Below are 23,791 nucleotides of genomic sequence, written 5' to 3' on the forward strand. Positions count from 1 at the left end.
ACTTCATATTCCTTCACATCACATATCGTATATTCACATCCATACATATATCCACATCCACATCCACATTCACATCCACACATCCACATCTACATCCATACATCTATTTTCACATCCACATCTACATGCACATTCATGCATCCACATCCATACATCCACATCTACATGCACGTTCACATCCATACATCCACATCTATATGCGTACATTCTCATCTACATGCATACATCCACATCTCTATGCATACATCCACATCCACATTCACATTCTCCTCATACATCTACATCTACATGCATACATCCACCTCCACATTCACATCCACATCTATACATCTACATCTACATGCATACATCCACCTCCACATCCACATCCACATCCACATCCACATCTACATCTACATGCATACATCCACCTCCACATCCACATCCACATCAATACATCTACATCTACATGGATACATCCACATCCACATCTATACATCTACATCTACATGCATACATCTACATCTCCATTCACATCCACATCTATACATCTACATCTACATGCATACATCTACATCTCCATTCACATCCACATCTATACATAGTAGAGTAACAAAGGATAAGACATTATATTTTTTTCAACAAGGGGAGGCTTCTATTTATAGGAAAATTTGAGCTCCTAACCAAACAAACTGATTCTAGAATTTTCCAAGTCAGTTAGGTCACTTTTTGACCATTTTTAGGTCAGTTAAGCTAACTTTTTGGAACTAGACTTGAATGAGGAGAGAGGAGAGATGAAATATCTCCATTTTTTATGAGTTTAAAACTCATTCAAGCATGTGAAATATGCACCTCCTTTAAAGAACTCTCCTTCCTTACATATGTGTCATAGTTTTTTTATTAATAAACCTTGTACATTTTCAACTCTTCATCTTATGTGAAATATGCACCTCCTTTAAAGAACTCCCCTTCCTTACATATGTGTTTTTTTTACTAATAAACCTTGTACATTTTCAACTCTTCATCTTATGTGAGCATTTACTCCTTTTTGGATACCCAAAATATCTCATATTTTTAATATTGCTCATAGTTTTTTACCAATAAACCTTGTACATTTTCAACTCTTCATCTTATGTGAAATATGCACCTCCTTTAAAGAACTCTTCTTCCTTACATATGTGTTTTTTTACTAATAAACCTTGTACATTTTCAACTCTTCACCTTATGTGAGCATTTACTCATTTTTGGGTATCTTCTTTTTACAAATTGGATTTATCTCCTCCCTACACATGTATTGATGCTATTGACCCATAGGAATCTTAATTGGACCATAGTCTAAAGATTTCTGAAAATCTAGACCCTTAGACTAAGGTTCTTTATACCTATTTCCAATTAATTTCAATTGCACATTTGAAAATTCTTTTTGAATTTCTATTTCAGGGGAGTTCATCTTAATTATATGAGATATTTTTCTATCTAAAAATATTCAAAATCTGAATATTCTCTCTCTAGAATATTTTCTCTCTCTAGGTTAAAACAGTTAGAAACAAGGTCTTTATATTTCTGAAGAGTGATTGATTACAGGGGAAGATACTAGACATCAAAAAAAGGGGTTGGGGGAGGAATCTTACATTCTACCCCACTTAAAAAACGTGAGATGTCCTCATCTCGCAACTTGGGATAATTTCGCAAGATGCACGAATATGAGACTTAGAGAAAAATTTTAATCAAGATTAACCACCAAGAAAAGTCTTAAAGAGGGCAAGATAAGAACAAGATTTAAACTTTATTCATTCTCGGAACTTATACAGTAAAGATAGAAGAACTCTTTACACTTCCATAAGCCCGTCCATCATATGGTCACAAAAGCAGTCCTCACAAGCTGCACAAGTATAGGGTAACTCATCTATGGGAATGATTCTGCTGGTTATTGCCGCACCTATCTCAGTGGTATGAGGTGATCCAACAAAAGGATCTCTGAGAGGTAAGCCAAAAATGGGGTAAAGGCATGTCTTCTCATGAGGAAGAAAACACGCCAGTAAGAAGACCCGCTCAGAAAACCCAAGATGCCTTGATCTCATGACGCAGTAGTATCGGGGACCCAAACCCAAGGCTTCGATAACCATGGCCAAGCGGACATTGTTACGAAAGTGCTGCTGACCCCAGGGTGTTACCCTAGTTATGTTTTGATAGGTCCGCCATTTGGTCTGCGCTACAGAAGTTCCTAGGTGAGGAAAAAGTGAGCACTCATACTGTTCTATAAAGTCTTTCTTCACAGACTCTCTTGCGTCTTGAAGGTGAGAAATCATCATGGATAAAACTAGCTCTTGTTGCCAAGCCATGAAGGAGATTAAGAAAGAAAGGAGATTGATGGGAGTAAGATTACTGTGAGCGACAAGTAAAAGTTACGACTTATATAAAGGAAGGAGCTAGCGTAACCTAGAAGCCATCGGTAACTTGCCACTGAAGTTTTACCGTCTTTCCATGATTTGTGTTTGACATATTTTTCTATAGAAGGCATTAAGAATTTTGAGATGAGGAGATAAAGGAAACTTGTAGGCTAAGTCACCTTCTTTCATTGAATCCAGATATAAGGTCACAATATCTGGGGGATAACTTCTTATACTCCCCAAGAGATAAAGAACTTCTTTTGGGCCGTACTCGAATGAAAGCCAAAACCTTGGTATCCAAAACACCGATTCTCACTTCCGAACTCATTGTTCTAAATCCTTAAAACAGGTGGGACTCCTGAGAAGTATTCTAGGGAAAGGGTCTTCCTTTTTTTTAAACAGAAACTTTCTTTTATTTTAGAGAGGGAATAATTATGAGATCAGAAGGGAGATTCTTACTCCTGTATACCTCGAAGGCTGGGGAGGAATCTTACATTCTACCCCACTTAAAAAGTGCGAGATGTCCTCATCTCGCAAGGTAGAGGACAGCTCTTTTTCTTAAGATCCAATTTTATTCTGGGGTTCTTATATTCTGGTCAACCCAACAGAACACTGGGATAAATATCCCTTATATAGAACTCATCATTAAATAACAATTCATTCAGATCATGTCATTCATATCTTTAACATGATAATGGTCCATTAGACCGAAAAGTTTCCTTCGGAACATTCCTCCACGAAAATTTCAGTCAAGCAAGTTCTCAATTTGACATCCCTTAACTTGATCTACCGGTCAAGTATTAACAGTAGCAATCTAACAGCACAACCCACTAACCTCATAGCGATTTGCTGAATTCATTATCATCATTCTAGTTATGAATATCATCACAGGGACTCGTCCCATTCCCCCTCATTGTGGTTTCATTATATTTCAAATAATTTTTAAAAATCAACATTTTTCAATCAGCATTTTCAATCAGAATCCAAATCAATTCATCCAGTCTCAAACAGAATTAAAAATCATATCAATCACATTCGAAATCATCATCTACATAGCATTAACGCTTATAATTTTAAGTCTTAGATTTACTCGTATATACTGTCAGTAAATAGCTGCAGTATACTCTCGGTATATACGGGTAGTCACGGCCCTTGGAATTATAAGGTAAATACTATCATGTTTAGGCCTCAAGCAAGTCAGGGATTCTATATAATTGCGAAACTTCCATCTGAAGACCCAATTACCAAATTATGAATTTCAGTTTGAATATCAAATTGTATGAATTATCTCACACAATTATAACCTTTTTGTATTTCTTGATAAATTTTTGATATATTTGTCTTCTCAGTTGATCTTTATTAACCAAATGCTCTGATACCAACTGTAAGATCCCTGTTCCCACCGAGCAACGGATTCGGGGTACTGGCAGCGGAAGTAGCACTTCTCGCACGGGACAGGGGTCCCACACTCGGGGCCTCGCCCACGGATATCCGGATAAGAGACTAGTCCGTCGGTTGTTCCAAAACCAAACCCGGAAAAACTTCCTTTACCGGAAAGCACGGGCGATTCCACCAGGATAACTTTTTACTCTAACGTAGTCAAGATCATTTCTGATCGAGATGATCCAATTACATCTATAAGGTACTTAGTCAGTTCAAGGAAGAAACTTGCACTTGGATCATTGGGATCAACGCTTTTTTCCCCATTCAAGAGGCACAGCCGTTGATTCCTATCCATAGAACAGTTACTATCCGGGATTTATTTTTTTTCTATCGTAAAAACAAAAGTTTGAGTCTCGATTTACGGATCCATCAGTCCAGCCTAACCCCATCCAATCCCATGGGTTAGCCAACCGCCCAACCACTGTAGTGATGGGATCCAATTAAGAATTTGGTTAGGTTTTGTCCCGGGTACCAAGGAAAAGAGTTCCAAGGCCCCCTAGCCGGATGTTCATGCAAAATAAAACTAGTCACACCACTCACACACCCAATATGAGATTGCCTTTTCACAGATTCAACCAGTTTAAAACAATCCTTTAATAAAACCATAGTATCACTGATCACCATCTTCCAATTTATCCAGTTGATTCTCAATTTTTCCATCATTCCTTCATCAGAGTATCTATGGCATCATTGGTAACTAGGACGCTCACCACAGGGGCCGTTTCCTAATCCCTAGCCCATAATACTCGGCAATATAATCACTTATCAAGATGGACTCTCGTTGAAGATCAGCAAGATCAACCAACAGATCCATATAAAGAGCCATGGACTCATCCATTGAAGACCAACAAGGTCAATCAACCAGATCCATGCCCGATTTCAGAAAACAACTCCAACTCTGTTCCAATATCTTCCTCGACGCACGCGTGGGTATCCTAGGCGACCCAGAGCCCGAGCACCGTATGGTCAGCACCCTCTAGGATCCTTCGCAGGTGACCTAGCGCTTCACTCATAGGCCGCTTCCTTGGCCCCTCATCCACCGTACCGGAAGCTCACCATTTTAATCGCACCGAGGCTGGTCAAGACCTCGGCCGACCTTGCTACGCGAGACGTCCTTCATTGACTCTCCGTCAGCAGTTGCAACATTATCAGTTAGGTCTCCACGACCTTAATCACAAGATGGTCACAATGCTCCCCCAGCAATCTTGACATAAAACAGTCATTTACAAACAGCATTTACAAACAGTTTACAATACAGTTTCTATTTTTACTTTCATTTTTCCACATTATCCCTCATCAATCCACATTACTTATTCCATATTCCCTTTATATGTATACTCATCCCATCACATCATTTTCCATCTCAACACTTCATATTCCTTCACATCACATATCGTATATTCACATACATACATATATCCACATCCACATCCACATTCACATCCATACATCCACATCTACATCCATACATCTATTTTCACATCCACATCTACATCCATACATCATTTTCCATCTCAACACTTCATATTCCTTCACATCACATATCGTATATTCACATCCATACATATATCCACATCCACATCCACATTCACATCCACACATCCACATCTACATCCATACATCTATTTTCACATCCACATCTACATGCACATTCATGCATCCACATCCATACATCCACATCTACATGCACGTTCACATCCATACATCCACATCTATATGCGTACATTCTCATCTACATGCATACATCCACATCTCTATGCATACATCCACATCCACATTCACATTCTCCTCATACATCTACATCTACATGCATACATCCACCTCCACATTCACATCCACATCTATACATCTACATCTACATGCATACATCCACCTCCACATCCACATCCACATCCACATCCACATCTACATCTACATGCATACATCCACCTCCACATCCACATCCACATCAATACATCTACATCTACATGGATACATCCACATCCACATCTATACATCTACATCTACATGCATACATCTACATCTCCATTCACATCCACATCTATACATCTACATCTACATGCATACATCTACATCTCCATTCACATCCACATCTATACATAGTAGAGTAACAAAGGATAAGACATTATATTTTTTTCAACAAGGGGAGGCTTCTATTTATAGGAAAATTTGAGCTCCTAACCAAACAAACTGATTCTAGAATTTTCCAAGTCAGTTAGGTCACTTTTTGACCATTTTTAGGTCAGTTAAGCTAACTTTTTGGAACTAGACTTGAATGAGGAGAGAGGAGAGATGAAATATCTCCATTTTTATGAGTTTAAAACTCATTCAAGCATGTGAAATATGCACCTCCTTTAAAGAACTCTCCTTCCTTACATATGTGTCATAGTTTTTTTATTAATAAACCTTGTACATTTTCAACTCTTCATCTTATGTGAAATATGCACCTCCTTTAAAGAACTCCCCTTCCTTACATATGTGTTTTTTTTACTAATAAACCTTGTACATTTTCAACTCTTCATCTTATGTGAGCATTTACTCCTTTTTGGATATCCAAAATATCTCATATTTTTAATATTGCTCATAGTTTTTTACCAATAAACCTTGTACATTTTCAACTCTTCATCTTATGTGAAATATGCACCTCCTTTAAAGAACTCCTCTTCCTTACATGTGTTTTTTTACTAATAAACCTTGTACATTTTCAACTCTTCACCTTATGTGAGCATTTACTCATTTTTGGGTATCTTCTTTTTACAAATTGGATTTATCTCCTCCCTACACATGTATTGATGCTATTGACCCATAGGAATCTTAATTGGACCATAGTCTAAAGATTTCTGAAAATCTAGACCCTTAGACTAAGGTTCTTTATACCTATTTCCAATTAATTTCAATTGCACATTTGAAAATTCTTTTTGAATTTCTATTTCAGGGGAGTTCATCTTAATTATATGAGATATTTTTCTATCTAAAAATATTCAAAATCTGAATATTCTCTCTCTAGAATATTTTCTCTCTCTAGGTTAAAACAGTTAGAAACAAGGTCTTTATATTTCTGAAGAGTGATTGATTACAGGGGAAGATACTAGACATCAAAAAAAGGGGTTGGGGGAGGAATCTTACATTCTACCCCACTTAAAAAACGTGAGATGTCCTCATCTCGCAACTTGGGATAATTTTGCAAGATGCACGAATATGAGATTAACCACCAAGAAAAGTCTTAAAGAGGGCAAGATAAGAACAAGATTTAAACTTTATTCATTCTCGGAACTTATACAGTAAAGATAGAAGAACTCTTTACACTTCCATAAGCCCGTCCATCATATGGTCACAAAAGCAGTCCTCACAAGCTGCACAAGTATAGGGTAACTCATCTATGGGAATGATTCTGCTGGTTATTGCCGCACCTATCTCAGTGGTATGAGGTGATCCAACAAAAGGACCTCTGAGAGGTAAGCCAAAAATGGGGTAAAGGCATATCTTCTCATGAGGAAGAAAACACGCCAGTAAGAAGACCCGCTCAGAAAACCCAAGATGCCTTGATCTCATGACGCAGTAGTATCGGGGACCCAAACCCAAGGCTTCGATAACCATGGCCAAGCGGACATTGTTACGAAAGTGCTGCTGACCCCAGGGTGTTACCCTAGTTATGTTTTGATAGGTCCGCCATTTGGTCTGCGCTACAGAAGTTCCTAGGTGAGGAAAAAGTGAGCACTCATACTGTTCTATAAAGTCTTTCTTCACAGACTCTCTTGCGTCTTGAAGGTGAGAAATCATCATGGATAAAACTAGCTCTTATTGCCAAGCCATGAAGGAGATTAAGAAAGAAAGGAGATTGATGGGAGTAAGATTACTGTGAGCGACAAGTAAAAGTTACGACTTATATAAAGGAAGGAGCTAGCGTAACCTAGAAGCCATCGGTAACTTGCCACTGAAGTTTTACCGTCTTTCCATGATTTGTGTTTGACATATTTTTCTATAGAAGGCATTAAGAATTTTGAGATGAGGAGATAAAGGAAACTTGTAGGCTAAGTCACATTCTTTCATTGAATCCAGATATAAGGTCACAATATCTGGGGGATAACTTCTTATACTCCCCAAGAGATAAAGAACTTCTTTTGGGCCGTACTCGAATGAAAGCCAAAACCTTGGTATCCAAAACACCGATTCTCACTTCCGAACTCATTGTTCTAAATCCTTAAAACAGGTGGGACTCCTGAGAAGTATTCTAGGGAAAGGGTCTTCCTTTTTTTTAAACAGAAACTTTCTTTTATTTTAGAGAGGGAATAATTATGAGATCAGAAGGGAGATTCTTACTCCTGTATACCTCGAAGGCTGGGGAGGAATCTTACATTCTACCCCACTTAAAAAGTGCGAGATGTCCTCATCTCGCAAGGTAGAGGACAGCTCTTTTTCTTAAGATCCAATTTTATTCTGGGGTTCTTATATTCTGGTCAACCCAACAGAACACTGGGATAAATATCCCTTATATAGAACTCATCATTAAATAACAATTCATTCAGATCATGTCATTCATATCTTTAACATGATAATGGTCCATTAGACCGAAAAGTTTCCTTCGGAACATTCCTCCACGAAAATTTCAGTCAAGCAAGTTCTCAATTTGACATCCCTTAACTTGATCTACCGGTCAAGTATTAACAGTAGCAATCTAACAGCACAACCCACTAACCTCATAGCGATTTGCTGAATTCATTATCATCATTCTAGTTATGAATATCATCACAGGGACTCGTCCCATTCCCCCTCATTGTGGTTTCATTATATTTCAAATAATTTTTAAAAATCAACATTTTTCAATCAGCATTTTCAATCAGAATCCAAATCAATTCATCCAGTCTCAAACAGAATTAAAAATCATATCAATCACATTCGAAATCATCATCTACATAGCATTAACGCTTATAATTTTAAGTCTTAGATTTACTCGTATATACTGTCAGTAAATAGCTGCAGTATACTCTCGGTATATACGGGTAGTCACGGCCCTTGGAATTATAAGGTAAATACTATCATGTCTAGGCCTCAAGCAAGTCAGGGATTCTATATAATTGCGAAACTTCCATCTGAAGACCCAATTACCAAATTATGAATTTCAATTTGAATATCAAATTGTATGAATTATCTCACACAATTATAACCTTTTTGTGTTTCTTGATAAATTTTTGATATATTTGTCTTCTCAGTTGATCTTTATTAACCAAATGCTCTGATACCAACTGTAAGATCCCTGTTCCCACCGAGCAACGGATTCGGGGTACTGGCAGCGGAAGTAGCGCTTCTCGCACAGGACAGGGGTCCCACACTCGGGGCCTCGCCCCCCACCACGGATATCCGGATAAGAGACTACTCCGTCGGTTGTTCCAAAACCGAACCCGGAAAAACTTCCTTTACCGGAAAGCACGGGCGATTCCACCAGGATAACTTTTTACTCTAACGTAGTCAAGATCATTTCTGATCGAGATGATCCAATTACATCTATAAGGTACTTAGTCAGTTCAAGGAAGAAACTTGCACTTGGATCATTGGGATCAACGCTTTTTTCCCCATTCAAGAGGCACAGCCGTTGATTCCTATCCATAGAACAGTTACTATCCGGGATTTATTTTTTTTCTATCGTAAAAACAAAAGTTTGAGTCTCGATTTACGGATCCATCAGTCCAGCCTAACCCCATCCAATCCCATGGGTTAGCCAACCGCCCAACCACTGTAGTGATGGGATCCAATTAAGAATTTGGTTAGGTTTTGTCCCGGGTACCAAGGAAAAGAGTTCCAAGGCCCCCTAGCCGGATGTTCATGCAAAATAAAACTAGTCACACCACTCACACACCCAATATGAGATTGCCTTTTCACAGATTCAACCAGTTTAAAACAATCCTTTAATAAAACCATAGTATCACTGATCACCATCTTCCAATTTATCCAGTTGATTCTCAATTTTTCCATCATTCCTTCATCAGAGTATCTATGGCATCATTGGTAACTAGGACGCTCACCACAGGGGCCGTTTCCTAATCCCTAGCCCATAATACTCGGCAATATAATCACTTATCAAGATGGACTCTCGTTGAAGATCAGCAAGATCAACCAACAGATCCATATAAAGAGCCATGGACTCATCCATTGAAGACCAACAAGGTCAATCAACCAGATCCATGCCCGATTTCAGAAAACAACTCCAACTCTGTTCCAATATCTTCCTCGACGCACGCGTGGGTATCCTAGGCGACCCAGAGCCCGAGCACCGTATGGTCAGCACCCTCTAGGATCCTTCGCAGGTGACCTAGGACTCTCCGTCAGCAGTTGCAACATTATCAGTTAGGTCTCCACGACCTTAATCACAAGATGGTCACAATGCTCCCCCAGCAATCTTGACATAAAACAGTCATTTACAAACAGCATTTACAAACAGTTTACAATACAGTTTCTATTTTTACTTTCATTTTTCCACATTATCCCTCATCAATCCACATTACTTATTCCATATTCCCTTTATATGTATACTCATCCCATCACATCATTTTCCATCTCAACACTTCATATTCCTTCACATCACATATCATATATTCACATACATACATATATCCACATCCACATCCACATTCACATCCATACATCCACATCTACATCCATACATCTATTTTCACATCCACATCTACATCCATACATCATTTTCCATCTCAACACTTCATATTCCTTCACATCACATATCGTATATTCACATCCATACATATATCCACATCCACATCCACATCTACATCCATACATCTATTTTCACATCCACATCTACATGCACATTCATGCATCCACATCCATACATCCACATCTACATGCACGTTCACATCCATACATCCACATCTATATGCGTACATTCTCATCTACATGCATACATCCACATCTCTATGCATACATCCACATCCACATTCACATTCTCCTCATACATCTACATCTACATGCATACATCCACCTCCACATTCACATCCACATCTATACATCTACATCTACATGCATACATCCACCTCCACATCCACATCCACATCCACATCCACATCTACATCTACATGCATACATCCACCTCCACATCCACATCCACATCAATACATCTACATCTACATGGATACATCCACATCCACATCTATACATCTACATCTACATGCATACATCTACATCTCCATTCACATCCACATCTATACATCTACATCTACATGCATACATCTACATCTCCATTCACATCCACATCTATACATAGTAGAGTAACAAAGGATAAGACATTATATTTTTTTCAACAAGGGGAGGCTTCTATTTATAGGAAAATTTGAGCTCCTAACCAAACAAACTGATTCTAGAATTTTCCAAGTCAGTTAGGTCACTTTTTGACCATTTTTAGGTCAGTTAAGCTAACTTTTTGGAACTAGACTTGAATGAGGAGAGAGGAGAGATGAAATATCTCCATTTTTATGAGTTTAAAACTCATTCAAGCATGTGAAATATGCACCTCCTTTAAAGAACTCTCCTTCCTTACATATGTGTCATAGTTTTTTTATTAATAAACCTTGTACATTTTCAACTCTTCATCTTATGTGAAATATGCACCTCCTTTAAAGAACTCCCCTTCCTTACATATGTGTTTTTTTTACTAATAAACCTTGTACATTTTCAACTCTTCATCTTATGTGAGCATTTACTCCTTTTTGGATACCCAAAACATCTCATATTTTTAATATTGCTCATAGTTTTTTACCAATAAACCTTGTACATTTTCAACTCTTCATCTTATGTGAAATATGCACCTCCTTTAAAGAACTCCTCTTCCTTACATATGTGTTTTTTTACTAATAAACCTTGTACATTTTCAACTCTTCACCTTATGTGAGCATTTACTCATTTTTGGGTATCTTCTTTTTACAAATTGGATTTATCTCCTCCCTACACATGTATTGATGCTATTGACCCATAGGAATCTTAATTGGACCATAGTCTAAAGATTTCTGAAAATCTAGACCCTTAGACTAAGGTTCTTTATACCTATTTCCAATTAATTTCAATTGCACATTTGAAAATTCTTTTTGAATTTCTATTTCAGGGGAGTTCATCTTAATTATATGAGATATTTTTCTATCTAAAAATATTCAAAATCTGAATATTCTCTCTCTAGAATATTTTCTCTCTCTAGGTTAAAACAGTTAGAAACAAGGTCTTTATATTTCTGAAGAGTGATTGATTACAGGGGAAGATACTAGACATCAAAAAAAGGGGTTGGGGGAGGAATCTTACATTCTACCCCACTTAAAAAACGTGAGATGTCCTCATCTCGCAACTTGGGATAATTTTGCAAGATGCACGAATATGAGACTTAGAGAAAAATTTTAATCAAGATTAACCACCAAGAAAAGTCTTAAAGAGGGCAAGATAAGAACAAGATTTAAACTTTATTCATTCTCGGAACTTATACAGTAAAGATAGAAGAACTCTTTACACTTCCATAAGCCCGTCCATCATATGGTCACAAAAGCAGTCCTCACAAGCTGCACAAGTATAGGGTAACTCATCTATGGGAATGATTCTGCTGGTTATTGCCGCACCTATCTCAGTGGTATGAGGTGATCCAACAAAAGGACCTCTGAGAGGTAAGCCAAAAATGGGGTAAAGGCATATCTTCTCATGAGGAAGAAAACACGCCAGTAAGAAGACCCGCTCAGAAAACCCAAGATGCCTTGATCTCATGACGCAGTAGTATCGGGGACCCAAACCCAAGGCTTCGATAACCATGGCCAAGCGGACATTGTTACGAAAGTGCTGCTGACCCCAGGGTGTTACCCTAGTTATGTTTTGATAGGTCCGCCATTTGGTCTGCGCTACAGAAGTTCCTAGGTGAGGAAAAAGTGAGCACTCATACTGTTCTATAAAGTCTTTCTTCACAGACTCTCTTGCGTCTTGAAGGTGAGAAATCATCATGGATAAAACTAGCTCTTGTTGCCAAGCCATGAAGGAGATTAAGAAAGAAAGGAGATTGATGGGAGTAAGATTACTGTGAGCGACAAGTAAAAGTTACGACTTATATAAAGGAAGGAGCTAGCGTAACCTAGAAGCCATCGGTAACTTGCCACTGAAGTTTTACCGTCTTTCCATGATTTGTGTTTGACATATTTTTCTATAGAAGGCATTAAGAATTTTGAGATGAGGAGATAAAGGAAACTTGTAGGCTAAGTCACCTTCTTTCATTGAATCCAGATATAAGGTCACAATATCTGGGGGATAACTTCTTATACTCCCCAAGAGATAAAGAACTTCTTTTGGGCCGTACTCGAATGAAAGCCAAAACCTTGGTATCCAAAACACCGATTCTCACTTCCGAACTCATTGTTCTAAATCCTTAAAACAGGTGGGACTCCTGAGAAGTATTCTAGGGAAAGGGTCTTTCTTTTTTTTAAACAGAAACTTTCTTTTATTTTAGAGAGGGAATAATTATGAGATCAGAAGGGAGATTCTTACTCCTGTATACCTCGAAGGCTGGGGAGGAATCTTACATTCTACCCCACTTAAAAAGTGCGAGATGTCCTCATCTCGCAAGGTAGAGGACAGCTCTTTTTCTTAAGATCCAATTTTATTCTGGGGTTCTTATATTCTGGTCAACCCAACAGAACACTGGGATAAATATCCCTTATATAGAACTCATCATTAAATAACAATTCATTCAGATCATGTCATTCATATCTTTAACATGATAATGGTCCATTAGACCGAAAAGTTTCCTTCGGAACATTCCTCCACGAAAATTTCAGTCAAGCAAGTTCTCAATTTGACATCCCTTAACTTGATCTACCGGTCAAGTATTAACAGTAGCAATCTAACAGCACAACCCACTAACCTCATAGCGATTTGCTGAATTCATTATCATCATTCTAGTTATGAATATCATCACAGGGACTCGTCCCATTCCCCCTCATTGTGGTTTCATTATATTTCAAATAATTTTTAAAAATCAACATTTTTCAATCAGCATTTTCAATCAGAATCCAAATCAATTCATCCAGTCTCAAACAGAATTAAAAATCATATCAATCACATTCGAAATCATCATCTACATAGCATTAACGCTTATAATTTTAAGTCTTAGATTTACTCGTATATACTGTCAGTAAATAGCTGCAGTATACTCTCGGTATATACGGGTAGTCACGGCCCTTGGAATTATAAGGTAAATACTATCATGTCTAGGCCTCAAGCAAGTCAGGGATTCTATATAATTGCGAAACTTCCATCTGAAGACCCAATTACCAAATTATGAATTTCAATTTGAATATCAGATTGTATGAATTATCTCACACAATTATAACCTTTTTGTGTTTCTTGATAAATTTTTGATATATTTGTCTTCTCAGTTGATCTTTATTAACCAAATGCTCTGATACCAACTGTAAGATCCCTGTTCCCACCGAGCAACGGATTCGGGGTACTGGCAGCGGAAGTAGCGCTTCTCGCACGGGACAGGGGTCCCACACTCGGGGCCTCGCCCCCCACCACGGATATCCGGATAAGAGACTAGTCCGTCGGTTGTTCCAAAACCGAACCCGGAAAAACTTCCTTTACCGGAAAGCACGGGCGATTCCACCAGGATAACTTTTTACTCTAACGTAGTCAAGATCATTTCTGATCGAGATGATCCAATTACATCTATAAGGTACTTAGTCAGTTCAAGGAAGAAACTTGCACTTGGATCATTGGGATCAACGCTTTTTTCCCCATTCAAGAGGCACAGCCGTTGATTCCTATCCATAGAACAGTTACTATCCGGGATTTATTTTTTTTCTATCGTAAAAACAAAAGTTTGAGTCTCGATTTACGGATCCATCAGTCCAGCCTAACCCCATCCAATCCCATGGGTTAGCCAACCGCCCAACCACTGTAGTGATGGGATCCAATTAAGAATTTGGTTAGGTTTTGTCCCGGGTACCAAGGAAAAGAGTTCCAAGGCCCCCTAGCCGGATGTTCATGCAAAATAAAACTAGTCACACCACTCACACACCCAATATGAGATTGCCTTTTCACAGATTCAACCAGTTTAAAACAATCCTTTAATAAAACCATAGTATCACTGATCACCATCTTCCAATTTATCCAGTTGATTCTCAATTTTTCCATCATTCCTTCATCAGAGTATCTATGGCATCATTGGTAACTAGGACGCTCACCACAGGGGCCGTTTCCTAATCCCTAGCCCATAATACTCGGCAATATAATCACTTATCAAGATGGACTCTCGTTGAAGATCAGCAAGATCAACCAACAGATCCATATAAAGAGCCATGGACTCATCCATTGAAGACCAACAAGGTCAATCAACCAGATCCATGCCCGATTTCAGAAAACAACTCCAACTCTGTTCCAATATCTTCCTCGACGCACGCGTGGGTATCCTAGGCGACCCAGAGCCCGAGCACCGTATGGTCAGCACCCTCTAGGATCCTTCGCAGGTGACCTAGGACTCTCCGTCAGCAGTTGCAACATTATCAGTTAGGTCTCCACGACCTTAATCACAAGATGGTCACAATGCTCCCCCAGCAATCTTGACATAAAACAGTCATTTACAAACAGCATTTACAAACAGTTTACAATACAGTTTCTATTTTTACTTTCATTTTTCCACATTATCCCTCATCAATCCACATTACTTATTCCATATTCCCTTTATATGTATACTCATCCCATCACATCATTTTCCATCTCAACACTTCATATTCCTTCACATCACATATCGTATATTCACATACATACATATATCCACATCCACATCCACATTCACATCCATACATCCACATCTACATCCATACATCTATTTTCACATCCACATCTACATCCATACATCATTTTCCATCTCAACACTTCATATTCCTTCACATCACATATCGTATATTCACATCCATACATATATCCACATCCACATCCACATCTACATCCATACATCTATTTTCACATCCACATCTACATGCACATTCATGCATCCACATCCATACATCCACATCTACATGCACGTTCACATCCATACATCCACATCTATATGCGTACATTCTCATCTACATGCATACATCCACATCTCTATGCATACATCCACATCCACATTCACATTCTCCTCATACATCTACATCTACATGCATACATCCACCTCCACATTCACATCCACATCTATACATCTACATCTACATGCATACATCCACCTCCACATCCACATCCACATCCACATCCACATCTACATCTACATGCATACATCCACCTCCACATCCACATCCACATCAATACATCTACATCTACATGGATACATCCACATCCACATCTATACATCTACATCTACATGCATACATCTACATCTCCATTCACATCCACATCTATACATCTACATCTACATGCATACATCTACATCTCCATTCACATCCACATCTATACATAGTAGAGTAACAAAGGATAAGACATTATATTTTTTTCAACAAGGGGAGGCTTCTATTTATAGGAAAATTTGAGCTCCTAACCAAACAAACTGATTCTAGAATTTTCCAAGTCAGTTAGGTCACTTTTTGACCATTTTTAGGTCAGTTAAGCTAACTTTTTGGAACTAGACTTGAATGAGGAGAGAGGAGAGATGAAATATCTCCATTTTTATGAGTTTAAAACTCATTCAAGCATGTGAAATATGCACCTCCTTTAAAGAACTCTCCTTCCTTACATATGTGTCATAGTTTTTTTATTAATAAACCTTGTACATTTTCAACTCTTCATCTTATGTGAAATATGCACCTCCTTTAAAGAACTCCCCTTCCTTACATATGTGTTTTTTTTACTAATAAACCTTGTACATTTTCAACTCTTCATCTTATGTGAGCATTTACTCCTTTTTGGATACCCAAAACATCTCATATTTTTAATATTGCTCATAGTTTTTTACCAATAAACCTTGTACATTTTCAACTCTTCATCTTATGTGAAATATGCACCTCCTTTAAAGAACTCCTCTTCCTTACATATGTGTTTTTTTACTAATAAACCTTGTACATTTTCAACTCTTCACCTTATGTGAGCATTTACTCATTTTTGGGTATCTTCTTTTTACAAATTGGATTTATCTCCTCCCTACACATGTATTGATGCTATTGACCCATAGGAATCTTAATTGGACCATAGTCTAAAGATTTCTGAAAATCTAGACCCTTAGACTAAGGTTCTTTATACCTATTTCCAATTAATTTCAATTGCACATTTGAAAATTCTTTTTGAATTTCTATTTCAGGGGAGTTCATCTTAATTATATGAGATATTTTTCTATCTAAAAATATTCAAAATCTGAATATTCTCTCTCTAGAATATTTTCTCTCTCTAGGTTAAAACAGTTAGAAACAAGGTCTTTATATTTCTGAAGAGTGATTGATTACAGGGGAAGATACTAGACATCAAAAAAAGGGGTTGGGGGAGGAATCTTACATTCTACCCCACTTAAAAAACGTGAGATGTCCTCATCTCGCAACTTGGGATAATTTTGCAAGATGCACGAATATGAGACTTAGAGAAAAATTTTAATCAAGATTAACCACCAAGAAAAGTCTTAAAGAGGGCAAGATAAGAACAAGATTTAAACTTTATTCATTCTCGGAACTTATACAGTAAAGATAGAAGAACTCTTTACACTTCCATAAGCCCGTCCATCATATGGTCACAAAAGCAGTCCTCACAAGCTGCACAAGTATAGGGTAACTCATCTATGGGAATGATTCTGCTGGTTATTGCCGCACCTATCTCAGTGGTATGAGGTGATCCAACAAAAGGACCTCTGAGAGGTAAGCCAAAAATGGGGTAAAGGCATATCTTCTCATGAGGAAGAAAACACGCCAGTAAGAAGACCCGCTCAGAAAACCCAAGATGCCTTGATCTCATGACGCAGTAGTATCGGGGACCCAAACCCAAGGCTTCGATAACCATGGCCAAGCGGACATTGTTACGAAAGTGCTGCTGACCCCAGGGTGTTACCCTAGTTATGTTTTGATAGGTCCGCCATTTGGTCTGCGCTACAGAAGTTCCTAGGTGAGGAAAAAGTGAGCACTCATACTGTTCTATAAAGTCTTTCTTCACAGACTCTCTTGCGTCTTGAAGGTGAGAAATCATCATGGATAAAACTAGCTCTTGTTGCCAAGCCATGAAGGAGATTAAGAAAGAAAGGAGATTGATGGGAGTAAGATTACTGTGAGCGACAAGTAAAAGTTACGACTTATATAAAGGAAGGAGCTAGCGTAACCTAGAAGCCATCGGTAACTTGCCACTGAAGTTTTACCGTCTTTCCATGATTTGTGTTTGACATATTTTTCTATAGAAGGCATTAAGAATTTTGAGATGAGGAGATAAAGGAAACTTGTAGGCTAAGTCACCTTCTTTCATTGAATCCAGATATAAGGTCACAATATCTGGGGGATAACTTCTTATACTCCCCAAGAGATAAAGAACTTCTTTTGGGCCGTACTCGAATGAAAGCCAAAACCTTGGTATCCAAAACACCGATTCTCACTTCCGAACTCATTGTTCTAAATCCTTAAAACAGGTGGGACTCCTGAGAAGTATTCTAGGGAAAGGGTCTTCCTTTTTTTTAAACAGAAACTTTCTTTTATTTTAGAGAGGGAATAATTATGAGATCAGAAGGGAGATTCTTACTCCTGTATACCTCGAAGGCTGGGGAGGAATCTTACATTCTACCCCACTTAAAAAGTGCGAGATGTCCTCATCTCGCAAGGTAGAGGACAGCTCTTTTTCTTAAGATCCAATTTTATTCTGGGGTTCTTATATTCTGGTCAACCCAACAGAACACTGGGATAAATATCCCTTATATAGAACTCATCATTAAATAACAATTCATTCAGATCATGTCATTCATATCTTTAACATGATAATGGTCCATTAGACCGAAAAGTTTCCTTCGGAACATTCCTCCACGAAAATTTCAGTCAAGCAAGTTCTCAATTTGACATCCCTTAACTTGATCTACCGGTCAAGTATTAACAGTAGCAATCTAACAGCACAACCCACTAACCTCATAGCGATTTGCTGAATTCATTATCATCATTCTAGTTATGAATATCATCACAGGGACTCGTCCCATTCCCCCTCATTGTGGTTTCATTATATTTCAAATAATTTTTAAAAATCAACATTTTTCAATCAGCATTTTCAATCAGAATCCAAATCAATTCATCCAGTCTCAAACAGAATTAAAAATCATATCAATCACATTCGAAATCATCATCTACATAGCATTAACGCTTATAATTTTAAGTCTTAGATTTACTCGTATATACTGTCAGTAAATAGCTGCAGTATACTCTCGGTATATACGGGTAGTCACGGCCCTTGGAATTATAAGGTAAATACTATCATGTCTAGGCCTCAAGCAAGTCAGGGATTCTATATAATTGCGAAACTTCCATCTGAAGACCCAATTACCAAATTATGAATTTCAATTTGAATATCAGATTGTATGAATTATCTCACACAATTATAACCTTTTTGTGTTTCTTGATAAATTTTTGATATATTTGTCTTCTCAGTTGATCTTTATTAACCAAATGCTCTGATACCAACTGTAAGATCCCTGTTCCCACCGAGCAACGGATTCGGGGTACTGGCAGCGGAAGTAGCGCTTCTCGCACGGGACAGGGGTCCCACACTCGGGGCCTCGCCCCCCACCACGGATATCCGGATAAGAGACTAGTCCGTCGGTTGTTCCAAAACCGAACCCGGAAAAACTTCCTTTACCGGAAAGCACGGGCGATTCCACCAGGATAACTTTTTACTCTAACGTAGTCAAGATCATTTCTGATCGAGATGATCCAATTACATCTATAAGGTACTTAGTCAGTTCAAGGAAGAAACTTGCACTTGGATCATTGGGATCAACGCTTTTTTCCCCATTCAAGAGGCACAGCCGTTGATTCCTATCCATAGAACAGTTACTATCCGGGATTTATTTTTTTTCTATCGTAAAAACAAAAGTTTGAGTCTCGATTTACGGATCCATCAGTCCAGCCTAACCCCATCCAATCCCATGGGTTAGCCAACCGCCCAACCACTGTAGTGATGGGATCCAATTAAGAATTTGGTTAGGTTTTGTCCCGGGTACCAAGGAAAAGAGTTCCAAGGCCCCCTAGCCGGATGTTCATGCAAAATAAAACTAGTCACACCACTCACACACCCAATATGAGATTGCCTTTTCACAGATTCAACCAGTTTAAAACAATCCTTTAATAAAACCATAGTATCACTGATCACCATCTTCCAATTTATCCAGTTGATTCTCAATTTTTCCATCATTCCTTCATCAGAGTATCTATGGCATCATTGGTAACTAGGACGCTCACCACAGGGGCCGTTTCCTAATCCCTAGCCCATAATACTCGGCAATATAATCACTTATCAAGATGGACTCTCGTTGAAGATCAGCAAGATCAACCAACAGATCCATATAAAGAGCCATGGACTCATCCATTGAAGACCAACAAGGTCAATCAACCAGATCCATGCCCGATTTCAGAAAACAACTCCAACTCTGTTCCAATATCTTCCTCGACGCACGCGTGGGTATCCTAGGCGACCCAGAGCCCGAGCACCGTATGGTCAGCACCCTCTAGGATCCTTCGCAGGTGACCTAGCGCTTCACTCATAGGCCGCTTCCTTGGCCCCTCATCCACCGTACCGGAAGCTCACCATTTTAATCGCACCGAGGCTGGTCAAGACCTCGGCCGACCTTGCTACGCGAGACGTCCTTCATTGACTCTCCGTCAGCAGTTGCAACATTATCAGTTAGGTCTCCACGACCTTAATCACAAGATGGTCACAATGCTCCCCCAGCAATCTTGACATAAAACAGTCATTTACAAACAGCATTTACAAACAGTTTACAATACAGTTTCTATTTTTACTTTCATTTTTCCACATTATCCCTCATCAATCCACATTACTTATTCCATATTCCCTTTATATATATACTCATCCCATCACATCATTTTCCATCTCAACACTTCATATTCCTTCACATCACATATCGTATATTCACATACATACATATATCCACATCCGCATCCACATTCACATCCATACATCCACATCTACATCCATACATCTATTTTCACATCCACATCTACATCCATACATCATTTTCCATCTCAACACTTCATATTCCTTCACATCACATATCGTATATTCACATCCATACATATATCCACATCCACATCCACATCTACATCCATACATCTATTTTCACATCCACATCTACATGCACATTCATGCATCCACATCCATACATCCACATCTACATGCACGTTCACATCCATACATCCACATCTATATGCGTACATTCTCATCTACATGCATACATCCACATCTCTATGCATACATCCACATCCACATTCACATTCTCCTCATACATCTACATCTACATGCATACATCCACCTCCACATTCACATCCACATCTATACATCTACATCTACATGCATACATCCACCTCCACATCCACATCCACATCCACATCCACATCTACATCTACATGCATACATCCACCTCCACATCCACATCCACATCAATACATCTACATCTACATGGATACATCCACATCCACATCTATACATCTACATCTACATGCATACATCTACATCTCCATTCACATCCACATCTATACATCTACATCTACATGCATACATCTACATCTCCATTCACATCCACATCTATACATAGTAGAGTAACAAAGGATAAGACATTATATTTTTTTCAACAAGGGGAGGCTTCTATTTATAGGAAAATTTGAGCTCCTAACCAAACAAACTGATTCTAGAATTTTCCAAGTCAGTTAGGTCACTTTTTGACCATTTTTAGGTCAGTTAAGCTAACTTTTTGGAACTAGACTTGAATGAGGAGAGAGGAGAGATGAAATATCTCCATTTTTATGAGTTTAAAACTCATTCAAGCATGTGAAATATGCACCTCCTTTAAAGAACTCTCCTTCCTTACATATGTGTCATAGTTTTTTTATTAATAAACCTTGTACATTTTCAACTCTTCATCTTATGTGAAATATGCACCTCCTTTAAAGAACTCCCCTTCCTTACATATGTGTTTTTTTTACTAATAAACCTTGTACATTTTCAACTCTTCATCTTATGTGAGCATTTACTCCTTTTTGGATACCCAAAATATCTCATATTTTTAATATTGCTCATAGTTTTTTACCAATAAACCTTGTACATTTTCAACTCTTCATCTTATGTGAAATATGCACCTCCTTTAAAGAACTCCTCTTCCTTACATATGTGTTTTTTTACTAATAAACCTTGTACATTTTCAACTCTTCACCTTATGTGAGCATTTACTCATTTTTGGGTATCTTCTTTTTACAAATTGGATTTATCTCCTCCCTACACATGTATTGATGCTATTGACCCATAGGAATCTTAATTGGACCATAGTCTAAAGATTTCTGAAAATCTAGACCCTTAGACTAAGGTTCTTTATACCTATTTCCAATTAATTTCAATTGCACATTTGAAAATTCTTTTTGAATTTCTATTTCAGGGGAGTTCATCTTAATTATATGAGATATTTTTCTATCTAAAAATATTCAAAATCTGAATATTCTCTCTCTAGAATATTTTCTCTCTCTAGGTTAAAACAGTTAGAAACAAGGTCTTTATATTTCTGAAGAGTGATTGATTACAGGGGAAGATACTAGACATCAAAAAAAGGGGTTGGGGGAGGAATCTTACATTCTACCCCACTTAAAAAACGTGAGATGTCCTCATCTCGCAACTTGGGATAATTTCGCAAGATGCACGAATATGAGACTTAGAGAAAAATTTTAATCAAGATTAACCACCAAGAAAAGTCTTAAAGAGGGCAAGATAAGAACAAGATTTAAACTTTATTCATTCTCGGAACTTATACAGTAAAGATAGAAGAACTCTTTACACTTCCATAAGCCCGTCCATCATATGGTCACAAAAGCAGTCCTCACAAGCTGCACAAGTATAGGGTAACTCATCTATGGGAATGATTCTGCTGGTTATTGCCGCACCTATCTCAGTGGTATGAGGTGATCCAACAAAAGGACCTCTGAGAGGTAAGCCAAAAATGGGGTAAAGGCATATCTTCTCATGAGGAAGAAAACACGCCAGTAAGAAGACCCGCTCAGAAAACCCAAGATGCCTTGATCTCATGACGCAGTAGTATCGGGGACCCAAACCCAAGGCTTCGATAACCATGGCCAAGCGGACATTGTTACGAAAGTGCTGCTGACCCCAGGGTGTTACCCTAGTTATGTTTTGATAGGTCCGCCATTTGGTCTGCGCTACAGAAGTTCCTAGGTGAGGAAAAAGTGAGCACTCATACTGTTCTATAAAGTCTTTCTTCACAGACTCTCTTGCGTCTTGAAGGTGAGAAATCATCATGGATAAAACTAGCTCTTGTTGCCAAGCCATGAAGGAGATTAAGAAAGAAAGGAGATTGATGGGAGTAAGATTACTGTGAGCGACAAGTAAAAGTTACGACTTATATAAAGGAAGGAGCTAGCGTAACCTAGAAGCCATCGGTAACTTGCCACCGAAGTTTTATCGTCTTTCCATGATTTGTGTTTGACATATTTTTCTATAGAAGGCATTAAGAATTTTGAGATGAGGAGATAAAGGAAACTTGTAGGCTAAGTCACCTTCTTTCATTGAATCCAGATATAAGGTCACAATATCTGGGGGATAACTTCTTATACTCCCCAAGAGATAAAGAACTTCTTTTGGGCCGTACTCGAATGAAAGCCAAAACCTTGGTATCCAAAACACCGATTCTCACTTCCGAACTCATTGTTCTAAATCCTTAAAACAGGTGGGACTCCTGAGAAGTATTCTAGGGAAAGGGTCTTCCTTTTTTTTAAACAGAAACTTTC

The sequence above is a fragment of the Cibotium barometz genome, chromosome 45 (genome assembly GCF_041138505.1).
Source record: "Cibotium barometz isolate CiBa-2024 chromosome 45, ASM4113850v1, whole genome shotgun sequence".
Classification (NCBI taxonomy): Eukaryota; Viridiplantae; Streptophyta; class Polypodiopsida; order Cyatheales; family Cibotiaceae; genus Cibotium; species Cibotium barometz.